Below are 14,561 nucleotides of genomic sequence, written 5' to 3'. Positions count from 1 at the left end.
TCAAAGCTGAAACAGACCATCTAGATTCTAGAGCAATTTCCTGCACAGCAGAGGAATCTCCTCTGTGCAAGTACCCCTTGGATAATTCCAGCAATGGAAATTTAATACTTCCCATATGACTAAGTTCTTAGTTACACTGAGGTCAAGTCTACCCACCCACAAAGGCCCATTTCCACCATCAGGCGTGACACATCAATGCAATCCTTTTCTCTAATTGACAGCTCTTTTCATACCCTGAGTCAGTTTCCATATTCAGCAGTTTCAGGACCCTGCTGTCCTGGGCTCCACTATCTGCTTCGGTTAAGTTTTCCATGAGCCATGGCTTTGCTCTCTGCCTTATCCCTTGGTGGATGGCCCAGCTGGGGGAAAGAGGAGGATCCAGATGGTGAGGTGGGAGGAGGAGGAGAGGGCCTCTGAGCACTTGAAGAAAAATTCCTCCCCCGAACAGACCTGCCTGACTCTGTCCTTACTCAGTGCTTTCTGTTGCTCTCAGAGAATATGCATAAAAGAATATACCTATGTACTTTTTACAGTTAACATATGCAGATATCTAGTATGGTGACCTGGCACATAGCATGAAATACAGCAGTTTTCTTTCCCTGTCTCTTTTTTTTCCTAAACATATAACATGTTATTTAACATATATCATTTTATCTATTTACCTAACATACAATAATTCTATTTTTTCTAAAAGTTGGTTTTCTGACTACCAAGAGCATGTAACACTTGTTCAGTGTAGACATTAGAAAAAATTTTAAGTTTAATAAAGAAAATAAACATTCCCAATAATCTCATCATCCAGAGATAACTTCTTGAAGCCTTGATATATTTCCTTTGAGTTCTTTTTTCTACGCACATACATACATAGAAATCAGTATTATTTACATATACATATATGTATACATGCAGTATTGAGCTCGTATTGTAAGAACTTTCCTACCTATCAGCAAATGGTAATCATTTTCCTTTGCTGTTAGAAAAAAAAGATTAAAAAAATGGCTACAATTATCACACCATCCGAGCATGATCATATCTGCCAATTTTTGATGCTATGAGTATTACCTCAAAGCCTAGAAAATATGCCATTAATATCCGAATTACAATGATTCCTCTCTCCTCTTTGCCAGCTTGGCAGAGAGATAGCACTATTTCCCCAAGATTCCACTCCAAGCAGCTCAGAATTCCCAGGCTGGTGTCCCTGTCACTGAGACAGTTTCCCTCTCACTTGTCTGCTGACTCTAGACTTCTCCTCAGAGGTATCTCTGCTGACTTGCCCAGACTAAGGAATGCACCTGCCCTGACAGGATTAATGAAGAGAGCCCCCCCGCCCCCAGCAAAGTTACCAGATTACCAACTATCACCTGGTAATAAGGTTCTCTCAACCCCCCCACACAGGGAATCTGTTCCCCCACAAATAGACCCATCGTAGCAAGGTGAGCAAAGGAGTCTCAACATTACTCCTGTACCTTAGATTCCAATAAACTAAGCCCTAAAACTGAGTCCTAGACACTGGTCCAACCTCCTCTCATCTTTATGGGCGTTTCCTCTCTGGGACTCCCATTGTCCTTCGTTGCCATCTGGCCTCAATGGTTTTCTTGAAGATCTCCTCAGTTCATCATACACATTTCAATAATTTCAATACCCAGTGGAAAGAGGTTAGGGTCCCAACCTTTTTCCACCAAGAGACTTCTTTGCTCCTACTTAAATTTATGGATGCAATGAGATTCCTAAGGAAGAGAGTACTACCCAGCTCCACTCAGCAATGTCCGAGGCCCAAACGCCATGGATATATTAAGGAGGGGATGATTGCTATCTCCGTCCATCAATGGCTTCTAAGTCACAGCCCTTGTTAGGCTAAATAAACAAACAACAACAGAAATGAAAAGCAGTTACAGAAATAATGCTACATCGAACATCACTGAGGATTTGTGTAAGAGTTTATGTACAATAAATTCCTAGAAATAGAATTGCAGAATATAAGTTCATGCAAGTTTTAAATATTAATGAAGATTACCAAATTGCCCTCCAAAAAGTCTATGCCAATTTACATTCTATCAACAAAGTCTTATAGTCTTCCCCACACCCTGACCAACGTGAAGCTTTATCGTTTCACCCCTGCCAATCTGATAAATGAAAAATGGAATCACTTTGTTGTTTTAATTTACATTCTTATTATTAGTGGTAATCTTTTATAGGCTTATTGTATATTCCAGTGATCCCAACTTTGTTGAACATTAGAATCACCAGGGAAGCTTTTAAAAATCTCAATGTCTTTTGGGATGAGCACTGGGTATTGTATGGAAACCAATTTGACAATAAATTTCATAAAAAAAAAAATCCCAATGTCCAACTCACATGTCACATCGATTATATCAGCTATCAGGGAGCCAGGCATCAATATTTGTTTAATGATCTCCAGGTGATTCCAGCGTTTACCAAAGTTGGGGAGGTACTGAAATATGCATAAGTACCATGATGTTTGTATCTTTTATCAATTTTTCTATTGCATTGTTTGCTTTTTAATATTTATTTTAAAGAGCTTTTTCTTTACTGGAAAATTACCCCTTCATGAAATTGACAAATATTTTTACAAATTAGCCTTTTATTATTATTTATGGTTGTTTTGACACAGAGAAATTTAATATGTATGTAGTCAGAATTATCAATTTGTTTCCTTCATTGCATCTCAGTTTTGTGTCTTGTTTCCTAACTAATGATGATAAAGCAATAACTAATTTATTTTAATGTAAAGAGTAAGGTATGGATCCAGTTTATTCTTTCTCCAGATGGCAAAATAGTTACTTTTTTTTAGAAAGTAATTTTCCAACATAATATCAAATAATCCATCTTTTCCCCTATTAATTTGTAATGCTATCATTTTTTTCACATGTAAATCTCTTATTTATTTTGCCCCAGGTTTACTTATTATGCTTTCGTTGCTATTGTACATGGGATCTCATTTTCTCTTGTGGTTATGATTTTTATAGGAAAATTTACAATTTTTTGATTATTTTTTTAATCAGCCATCTTTATTATGCCCTAAGTTCAAACAGACACATACATACACTCTTTTTATAGTTATCTTTCTTTTTCTTTTAAGTTTATTTATTTATTTTGAGAGAGAGGACACATGAGTGGGAGAGGGTCAGAGAGAGAGGGGAGAGAGAAAATCCCAAGCAGGCTCAGCACTGTCAGTGAGGAGCCCGATGTGGGGCTCTAACCTATGAACCAAACAGTGAGATCATGACCTAAGCCAAAATCAGACGCTTAACTGACTGAGCCACCCAGGAGCCCCTATAGTTCTCTTTCTAATGACTGCATAGAATTTAATCATAGGAATATGCCATTATTTATTAAAATATCTACCAATATTGAACTTTGGGATGATTTTCAACTCTTAACCATTAAAAATTTAGATACAATTAACATTTTTAAGCATGTAGCATTTTCTTCTCTCAGTGTGAGTTTCCAAGAGTAGAATTACTTGGGCATAAATAATTTTATAGCTTCTGATAACTCCTGTTGTATCCTGATAAATATTGATGGTGGTTGGTTTGACTATGGTGAAGGAGGACTGAGGCAGGGGAATCAATAGAGAGTCCCAAGAATATGGGTAAGAGAAAGTAAAGGATCTTGAAAAGATGCCCAAGATTACTAATAATCAGGAAATACACATTAAAACCACAATGAGATACCATTTCATACCCACTGGATTAACAAAACTCAGAAAGTCAGTTGATAATCCTGGGTATACACTAATGGGAACCCTTTTCCATGGTGGTGGGAGTATAAATCAGTAAAAATACTTTGGGGAACAATTTGGCAATATCTAGTAAAATTGGTGGTAATATACCTTATAACTAAGCAATTTCTACTTCCAGGGGGATATACACTAAAGAAACACAACACATACAGGAATGCTGTAGTGTTTTTGGCACTATTCTTCATTGAATCTAAGGTATAACATTCGCTAAGGGAAAATATCGCCAATTAAAGTATAACCCATTGTTGTTTTTAAAAAGATTTTTTTTTTATGTTGGGGAGCCTGGGTGGCTCAGTCGGTTAAGCATTTGACTTTGGCTCAGGTCATGATCTCACAGCTCATGACTTTGAGCCCCTCATGTGGCTCTGTACTGACAGCTCAGAGCCTGGAGCCTGCTTCTGTGACTCTGTCTCTCTCTACCCCTACTCTGCTCATGCTCTGTCTCTGTGTCTGTCTTTCTCTCTCTTTCTCTCTCAAATGTTTATTTTTGAGAGAGAGAGAGAAAAGGAGAGAGAAAGAGAGAGAGAGAACTTGAAGGAGGGAAGGGGGCAGAGAGAGAGAGGGAGACACAGAGTCCGAAGCAGGCTCCAGGCTCTGAGCCATCAGCACAGAGCCGAACGCAGGGTTCGAACTTACCAACCATGAGATCGTGACCTGAACTGAAGTCAGATGCTTAACCAACTGAGCCACCCATGCACCTTCCCATTGTTGTTTTCAATAAGTATCTCTTAATTCAGAGATTTTTAAATGTGAAAAACGCATGCCTTAGAATTGATGAAATACAGTAATAGCAAAACTTAGATACAACTTAAATGTCCGTCACACAAAACATGCAGATAAGTTGTGGTGTACTTTACAGCCATGAAAAATCAAGGAGCAAGATCTGTATTTACCAATATAGGCAAATCCTGTAAACATAATATCTGGTTGGGGGAAAAAAATCCAAGTTTACTGTAGAATGCATATCCTTTATGTGATACCACTTATATAAAGTCTAAAACATGTAAAGTGATACCAAATAGAAATACAGACATATTTAGAAAAGAAATAAAGAGAGGCGCCTGGGTGGCTCAATCAGTTGAGTGTCCACCTTTGGCTCAGGTCATGATCTCATGGTTCATGAGTTCTAGCCCGACCTTTGACTTGCTGCTGTCAGCACAGAGCCTGCTTCGGATCCTGTCCACCTCTCTCCAGCTAACTCTCTTTCTCTCTCTCTCTCAAAAATAAATAAACATTAAAAAAAATTTTTTTTAAGAAAAAGAATAAAGAAATGCCTTGGAATGATGGCTAGAAATCCAGGGTTGTTGTTCTCCCCTGAGGAGAGGGGAAATGACTATGTTACCACTGTTTTATTTTTTACTCTGAGTAGTGGATTCATAGATGTTTACTTTATTATTCTCTATACATTTTGCATGTCATAAAATTGCTTAATATTTTTTTAAAAGGAGAAACTGAAATTATAGGCTAAGCTAGGAAGATGTGCTTTGTGGGAGGCTGTTTTATTTGGACTGGGAAGCAATTTCTTCCTCCCTCCTTTCATCCTCTTGCAGCTGGATGTTTGGGTTAAAAGGTCATCCCAAAAGTCAAATGTTGAGCTCATTTGTGAATTCTTATCCCAGCCTGCTTAGGATACTATTTCCATTTCCTGTGGTCCTTCTGCCACCTGCTTCTTCTTATGCATTGTCTTGTGGGCCTGCCCCATCCTGCCTGCTTTTCCCTTCTGTCAACTCAGCCTTACTCACAGGTTGAGGATGGCTGCCTGTTTCGAACCCTAGCGAGGAGAAGGGGTGAGCTTCCTCTACCCCAGCTCTAGGCAGCAACAGTAACCAATGCTCTTTTCCATCCCAGTTTACCTGGTGTTGAAAGGCGATCATCACTTCTCCCATGACTAGGAAAGGCTTTACCTATGCTGGGGTGTCACAAAGGCAATAGGTACGTGAGTGGGAGGTAGATGTATTATAGGGTTGACTTGCAGAGTCAAAGACCAACAAGAGACCTCTGTAGATCCTAGGAACAAGGGGAGGGATTGGGGCAGATGAGAGAAAGAACTTGGAAGAGTTCTCATCCCATTTTCCCCCAAACAGTCCCCTGAAGACAAAAGCACAGACGTGTACCTCCCACCCTCAATGTGTCCTGGAGGAGATTTGGTTTTCCTAATGTGAAGGCATAAGGGACTCAGTTCAGGAGACAGAAGAGGACACAACACTGGGGTAGTTCTCCCCTCCCCTCTCCCTAATGGAGAGTCCCAAATAGAGACTTGCCACAGAGGTGGTGGTCAGGTGAATTAGCCAGAACTCCTTCAGCCACAAGTGCAGAATAATGGAAGCTGGATTCAAATAAGCATAAGATGGGTTGGGTGTGGGGATGCCTTTATTGTCTTGTGTAATTGGTAAGTCCAAGGTATATGAGGGCTTCAGGCATGGCTGAATTTAGTAGTCCAGAACACATTCTCAGAACTTTCCCTTTTTCTCCCTATCTCTCAACTTTGCTTTTTCTATGTCAGCTTAGTTTTTTTTTTAATTTTTTAAAAAAACTTTTAGAAGAAAGAAAGCATAAGTCAGGGAGAGGGAGAGGGAGAGAGAGAGAATCTTAAGCAGGCTTCATGCTCAGTGCAGAGCCCTATGCAGGGCTCAGTCCCATGACCCTGGGATCATAACCTGAACCTAAATCAAGAGTCTGACACTCAACCAACTGAGCTACCCAGGTGCCCCTATGTCAGCTTAGTTTCTTATACTGAATCCTTCCATGTGGTGACAGTAACTCAAAGTTTACATCTTCCTTAGAGTTCATAATCTAGATAAAAGAGTAATAGCTCTCTTTCCCTCCATCTCACTAATCTCCACCACTACCACCACCACGACCCCACCCACCCATAATCCTAAAAAGAAGAAGGGCGGGGGGAGATCTAATTGTTCCTGAACGAATCAGTGAATCTAAGAAGTTGGGGATGCTGACTGGCCACACTGGTGGTAGAGGCAGGCACTTCTGAGGAAGGAGGAAGATTCCCCATGATTGACAGCTCCATAAGATCCCCAGTGTTATTTTATCAGATGATGGGGAAAGGAATTCTAGGGGGCATTATGTCCATATACTAGGATCCCATATACAGACGCAATCACCCCTTAACCTCAGAATTGGCTTGAATACGTGAAATTGTTCCATATAGATTTTGTTCATATACTCCAAAATAAAATCAGAATGCAATCAAATTATTTCCTCTCAAATAATTTTAAAGCCTAGGAGTGCTTATAAACACTCATAGATACAAATAATTACAGACTGCAGGTCTGGCATGCCAGGTATGTGTCTGCTTTAAAAAATATTTTCAAGAAAAGTTAAAAATAATCTAGCCAATCATCCTAGTTTTCCCAGGTTTTAGCACTAAAAGTCCCTTGTCCCAGGAAACCTCTCATTCCTTGGCCAACTGGGTCAGTTGGTCACCCTAAGTGTGTCTTTAGTTATTGTTTATAGCAGACAGGAGCTGAAGGCGGCAATCCAGGTACAACAGGGGCCTGGTCTGGACTCTTGGAATCCAGAGTCCTTCCCTCTGAGGATCTGCATCACCAGAAAGAAGACTGGAACACCCTACTCCCACTCACCAGACCCCTACAAACGCATGTGCACAGAGGGAGGGGGGAGGTGGCACCTGCACATGGCAGGAGATGGCTGCAATGCTGCCGGCTCCCAGGCACTGGGGACAAGAGAGGCTTAAGCCCAGCCCCCTCCAGGGCCCACTGTGGACAGAGCTGGAGGACCCAGCTAACAGCGAGAGGTGCCTCTTCCAGACTGCTCCCAGGCAGGGAAAGGGCTCCCACCCCTCTCTGCTCCTCACAGACCCAAGGGTCCCTTCTGCCTGCTGTGCTTGGCTCACCCACTTCTTCAGGCTCCCCCAGGCGCAGCCTAGATTATAGCAGTCAGGCCCAGGGGCCAGCCCCAGCTCCACCTCCAGGAATGCCCTCTGCCCCAGTGCATCTTCCTGGCAGCTCCCCTCTGCTCTCCCAGGTCCTGGAGCCCACTAGCCACCAACCAGCCAGGGCTTGTAAGAGGGCGGGGCAGGGCAGTGGAGGGCAAGAAGCCAGGTGGGAGTGCCCTGGAAGTCACCGCAGTGTCAGAGAGCCAGCTCAGCCACTCTCCACTTCCTCAGTGCAAATTCTTTAACTCAAACCCTGATCACTACCTCAAAATCATCCTAGTTCTCAGGGTACTTGGCCTGAACCAGCTATAAGGCTTACATGAATCCTGAGTCTGGCAGGGCAAGCAGGGCTGAGGCTGTGGGGACAGCTGGAAATGGGTCTTTAGGGTCACATTCCAGGACCCCCAGGGGCGGATGACACTAATCCAGGCTGGTGTGACAGGACTTTATTCTCCAGTGAGGGTTCAGGGTCTCCCCGCAAGAGAGAGCACATGTGCATCCCCTCCCAAAGGCACACACCACACTCCTCACACTTGCAACTGGGGGAAGGGGTGGTAAGAGGAGTCACCAGCCCTGGATCCTGCTGAGAACAGGCCACAGGCTCTGTGTTCACTCACCCCCAGCGTTCTCCTCATGTCTCCCATCCCCCTCACCAAATATCAGTCTATTTTTAGTCACTGTCAGCACTTCTCTGACCATATCCTTGGTTGTTCCTCATTTCTGGCATCAAACACACTGTGTTTACAGTTTGGGGTCTATCATAGCTTATTCAGAAGGACCCTGAGAATTCCCCATTTATTCTCAGTCTGAACTGGTGCCCAAGCATGGTGAAGCCTCAGTAGGCAGCACGGCAGGCCAGACCCCTGAAGGCAGCAGCCAGAAGGGACGCTGAGGCTCCCTGGTTCTGTGGTCTTGCCGTAGCTATGTCTCAGACTCACTGGAGATAATGAAAAGATACCGACTCCAGGCCCCACTCCTAGGATTCCAGACTCACTTAGTCCAACCTCCCGTTTTACAGAAGAGGAAAGTGAGGGCGGAGAGAGGCATCCATTTGTTTTGTATCATCCTGCAGAGCTGGAACTGGAGCCCACAGCTCCTGGTTTCCAGTCTAGGGCTCTGTCCGCCACCCCACAGCGCATGCCTGAACACTGACCTTGAAATCAGTAGGGAGCGAAGGTGTTCCTCAGCTCTGCTGGGACCTGTCAAACCCAGGAATTAGTATGAGGACACCTCTTGCTCACAGACCCTCGCAGGCCAACACCGCCCATCCCCTTGTCCTCTGCCCTGAGACGTGGTGGGGAGCGGCTCTCGGGAAGTGACTGCAGAACCTTGGTTCAGGGGCTTGACCCAGATGGAATCTGCGGGGAATTATGTTCCTCTGCTAGAACTTGGCTGTAACCAAATTCAGTCCAAAGACAGCACCAGTGAATGGGATAGACTCGAACCATTGGATACAGTTCTTAAAACAATGGCACCAGGGGTGCCTGGGTGGCTCAGTCATTAAGCGTCTGACTCTGGCTCAGGTCATGATCTCACGGTTGGTGAGTTTGAGCCCCGTGTCAGGCTCTGTGCTGACAGCTCAGAGCCTGGAGCCTGCTTCAGGCTCTGTCTCCCTCTCTCTCTGCCTCTCCCTTGCTTGTGCTCTCTCTCTCTCTCTTTTTCTCTCTCTCAACCTCTCTCTCTCAAAAATATATAAATATTAAAAAAATTTTAATAAAAAAAATTATAAAACAACAGCACCAGTCCAAGCTCACCCTGACACATTACTTCATAGCTGAATTTGGTTGAACCCTCCCCTAATCCTCTCCCTGTAGAGTCTAGGGATCCCCCTGCCACCACCGTGCCCTGGTGGAGGAGATGATGTCAAGAGACTTGGCAGAGTTTGGGGGATGCTTGATCAGCCATCTTGGGACCAAGAAAAGTGAGGGCCACTTGTCATCCCTCTGTGGGAGAAGCCAGGAGCTCCCCACCCCACACATCTGCCCTGTGGGTTTTCCTAGGCTTGGCAGAAGAGGCTTGTGGGATAGCAAGGCAAAAGGGAAGTGTGCAGGGAGAGGAAGAGAAGACTTACGAGCCTGCTCTGGATTCCTCCCCCTCCTCCATAGACAAGCAGGTCTTTTTCTTTCCCAAGTCCTATCCTCTTAGGTCCAGAGTAACAGCTAGAAAATCTGAGGCAGTCTGCATGGCACTGGAGCCCATAGGGCATTTGGGTAGGGTGAGATCCAGCAGCGTTTCTCACAGGTGAAGAGGGAGAGGTATTTATCAGGGGCCTTTTGAAGACCATGGCTTGCCCTGAGGGGCCACACTAGGCTGATCAAAGAGGCACACCTGCCTTCCAACTCACCCAAACCACACGGTCCTGATGGTCACCTGTTCTACCCATAGGAGCAGGATTTGCTATATTTCTTAAATACCCTCTGCTCAGAAACTTTCCATGAGTTACCACTGCCAACAAACAATCGTGATTCTTGTACTTGATATCCAGGACTTACTTTCACCTCCTTTCATCTCCTTTCTGAGTCTTCATAGCCTTGCTCATGCTGTCTCTCCTGACACAAATGCCCTCTCCTGCTTTATTCATCAGGTCCCTAGCCTTCCTCCAAAGGCAAGTGCAAGTTCTTCCTATGCCACGCAGCCTCTTCTGACCTTCCCAGCCCTGGGTGGTCATGCTCTCTGAGCAGCATATCTTCACACCTCTGTTCCTCATACATGATAGGATCATCCTGAGACCACTTTTGTGATCTTCCTGTCTCACCCAATTAGTTTGTAGCTCCTTGGGCAGGGATGATGTCTTGATGTCTCTGATATTGCTGTGTATCACACCTCTTGTGGCAAAACCATCGCTAACTGAGGGTCAGCCACATGCTAAGACCTTCATCCCAGTTAGTCTCCATAACCACCCCACGAGGTAGAAATCATTATGCTTTCCATTTTACAGATGGAGAAATTCAAGTTTATAAGGATAAATTTACCCAGGTCCATGCAGCTAATATGTGGTAGAAGCAGTGTTCAAATGCAGTTGTGACACTTTAAAGCCCAGACCCTTAACCAACTATACCATGTTCAGTCAGGTTTGAGACAATGTCAGTGTTATCCTCACAGAGGTAAACCAGTGACAAAAAGTAAATGCAGTGTAGGAAAGGCTCCAGCCAGTTTTGTTATGTGAGAGAGAGTCAGGAGCTGGAAAATAACACCTGTCATCTAGTTGAAACAAGAGGCCACAACTTTTAGTAGCAGGAATTTCCCAAGATTGAGAAATGTGGAGCTGTGGATGAAAGTAATTTGAGGATGAAAAGCACTCAGCTGGACCTTCACATTTTGTTACCAAGAAGAAGAACAGAAAATACTTGTGAGCCAGACCTACTGACAGAACTAAGGATATAAGTATTATCTACATTGGGATAAAGGTTCTTTCTTATAATGTTTTTAAAAATATGTATATATTTTTATATGTTTATTTATTTTTGTGAGAGAGATAGAGAACAGGGGAGGGGCAGAGAGAGGGAGACAGAGGATCTGAAGCAGGCTCTGTGCTGGCAGCAGATAGCCTGATGTGGGGCTCGAACCCATGAACCTTGAGATCCTGACCTGAGCTGAAGTCAGATGCTTAAACAACTGAGCCACTCAGGTGCCCCTATTTCTTGTTTTGTTTATGCTTATTTTGTATCATTTTGTATCTCCTCATCATGAAGTGGACCCACGTCTAGCCTGTTGGCCAGAAGTCCTGACACATCTCAACATATTAAGACACATCTCCCAACGTGTATATTGTTAGAGCCAGAAGTTCTGGAGTCAGACTGACTTGCATCCCAGCCCTGTCACTTATCATGGTGACCCCAAGCAACTTACTCATCCTCTCCATGTTTCAATTCTTTTTTTTTCTTTAATGTTTATTTATTTTTGTAGGAAAGAAAGACAGAATGTGAGCAGGGGATGGGCAGAGAGAGACACACACACAGAATCCAAAACGGGCTCCAGGCTCTGAGCTATCAGTGCAGAGTCTGACATGGGGCTCAAACTCACCAACCACAACATCATGACCTGAGCCATAGTCAGTCACCTAACTGACTGAGCCACCCAGGCGCACCTCAATTCTTTTTTTAATGAGATAATAATAATATCTACTTCATAGGTAGAATAGACTTTGTCACTTTTTATACATCCAGCAAATGTGAGCCACTTCATTTCTGTTGACATCTGCGTAATATTCCAGTGTGTGAATGTGCCCTAGCAATCAAACCATTCCTTGATTGGTGGGCTTAGGTGTTTCCAGATGATGAACAACACAAGCAATGTGTCTACCTTTAAAGGAAAGAGGCAGAAAGAATAATTGAACAAGATAATCCAAGATATGATACATTAAATCAAATCAAATAAGCAGAGTGACTCAGAAACACACAGGTGGGCGAGAAGCATACATGTTACGGAGGGTGGTCAGGCAAGAGCTGCAGAAAAAGGACATTTGAGCAGATCCATGACCATGAAAAAGAGCAGTAACACACAGAGTCAGTGTCAAAGACATCAGGAGGGAACAGCAAGTGCAGAATCCCTGATGTGGGAAAGAGCTTGCCATGTTCCGGGTGTGGAGGGCCAGTAGAGCTGGAACTCACGTGTGAGGGGAGGAATGGAACAGATGTGAGCAGCCAGACCACATGGGTCCTTCCAGGGCATGGCAAGAAATGAGAGCAACCAGATGCAACATCATCTAGCTGGTGTTTTTAGGAGACCACTTGTGCCCTTCTGTAGAGAATGGCTTATAGGAAGGCAAGAGAGGAAGCAGGGAGACCAGGTAGGCTAATGCAGTTGTTGCAATGAGTAAAGGCAAAGGCTTTCACCAGAGCAATGGCAGCGAAGCTGGGGAAAAGCTGGAGAGAAAAAATTTCCTCTGAGGATGTGGAGTGTATCCTCCTTGGTCCCGTGAGCCCCATACTTGCCCTCATGATTGGTTCTTATTTCCCTGTACCTACATACCCTTCTCCATTCTCTCCTCAGAAAGGCAACCATTATTCAACTTCTTGGTGTTTTCCAATTTAATAGCTGCAGTGAAATCTCACTGGTGTTTTAATCTGCATTTCCCTGACTACGGATGATTTTGAGCATCTCCTCAAACGCCTCCTCCTCAAAAGCTTTGTGGGATTGCCTTCCTATATAAACTGCAGGTTCAAATCTTTGGTCTATTTTTATGTTGGCACAGCCATCTTTTTTTTGTGGATTACATAAGAATTCTTTGTATATGCTACATAGTGATCCTTTGGTGATTTGCAGATGCATTGCAAATATCTTCTGTCATTCTGTCAACTATCTTTTAATCTTTTCTGCATGTTCTTAGTTGACAGAAATCCTTAATCCTTATGTAGAGATTTAGAAATTTTTTGCCTTATGGTTCCTGGTTTCCAAATGTTTAAAAAATCCTTCTTACCCCCATAAATAGATTCTCCCACATTGTCTTCAACTAGCCTTATGGTTTTCCATTTCATGTGTTGATCCCATTTACAGCCTATTTTTTAAATATGGCAATAATGGGGATGTTGTTTAATTTGTTCTACTTAGCGAGCCACTCAGGTCCATGTCATCTGTTAAAAAGCTTTTCTTTTCCTCTTGATTTGTGGTGCCAATTTTATCATTGATTAAGTTCTATTAAGTATCAGGGCATGTCTCTGATCCCTCTATCTTTGTCCCATTGGTCTGGTTCTTGTGCCAGTGACATACTGTTTGTCTAAGTGTGGCTTTGTACTTTATCTTAGAATCTGGCAGGCCAAGACTCTCTTCTTTACCATTATTTTTTAATGGTGAGTTCATTATCCATGGATATTTATTAAGAGGAAAATATTGGGGACATATTTTAGAGGTAGTGCTTTTCTTGTGACATTTTTGCTTTACTGAAGCAAAATTTTGTTTACTGAAATTTTGTTTCTATATATTCAAATCTGATAATACATCTTTATCGGCTTCTAGGCTTTGTACCTTATTTAGGAAGATTCTCTTCATCCCAATATTATATTAATGTTGTCTAATACCTTATTTTAACTTTTCTATGGTTTTATTTTAATGGTTAGATTTTTAATTAGTCTGGAATTTGGTTTTTGTACAGTTCTAAAGTTGGGATCTAGTGACTTTATTCCAGGGCAAGCTAGGTTTTCCAATAACAAATAGTCCATCCTTTCATCCCTATCTGCAAGACTTCCTTTATCATACACTAAAATTCCATATATACATAGGATTGTTTCTGGGCTTTATTTGCTTTGTGGAAGGTATTGGAATCCAGAATTCGTTGACAAAGAATGGATAAGCATTGGATGCATTGGAGCAGAATGGCCAGTTGAAGGGATGGTTACAAAACTCACTGGCCAGCCAAGTGTAGGGGGCGTGAATCCCTGAGAGGCAGAGGAGGCTGAGAGACAGAAGCCACTGATGGGATGGGAAGGAAGGGACAGGCACTGAAGGCATCTTGAAAGAGGGAAGGTGAGGAATTCATCCTTGCTGGGTCCTTGGGGGAGTCACCTCACCTCTACCTGGCATAGAAAGAGGTCCCACAGATACCACCAACCAAGTTTCATCCCTGCATTTGGGCCTGGTCAGCCCTGTGTTCAGATCTCACCCTCAATTTCACAAAATCACTTTAATATGTGGGCCAGAAAAGCCGGTTGTGGGGCCTCAGGCAACAGCGCAGGCAGGAAACTCCCAGTGTACCCAGCTGGGCAACCGAGCAGGCGAAGTCACCTCACTGGGCCCCTGAATGAGCCTACCACTAGGCCAGAGATAGGGATCGAGTGGGTGGGGCGGGAGCATCCTCTAAGCTGTCCTGAGACAGTCTGGGCACACCCTCTCTGCACCTGGCTTCCCAGGAGGGAGAGCTGGGGACACCTGTACTTGACCCTTTCCTCA

At 43.5% G+C, this 14,561-nt stretch overlaps 1 protein-coding gene across 2 annotated transcripts in view; it reads left to right on the top strand.

The window, feature by feature from the left end:
• PLA2G4E (phospholipase A2 group IVE) overlaps positions 1-14,561 on the top strand; it is a 60,738-nt gene that overhangs the window by 6,512 nt on the left and 39,665 nt on the right. The window lies entirely within an intron of this gene.

The sequence above is a fragment of the Puma concolor genome, chromosome B3 (genome assembly GCF_028749965.1).
Source record: "Puma concolor isolate L17-30 chromosome B3, mPumCon1.1.hap2, whole genome shotgun sequence".
Lineage (NCBI taxonomy): Eukaryota > Metazoa > Chordata > Mammalia > Carnivora > Felidae > Puma > Puma concolor.
The sequence above is the reverse complement of the archived record's forward strand: the minus strand, read 5'-3'. Positions and strand labels throughout refer to the sequence as shown.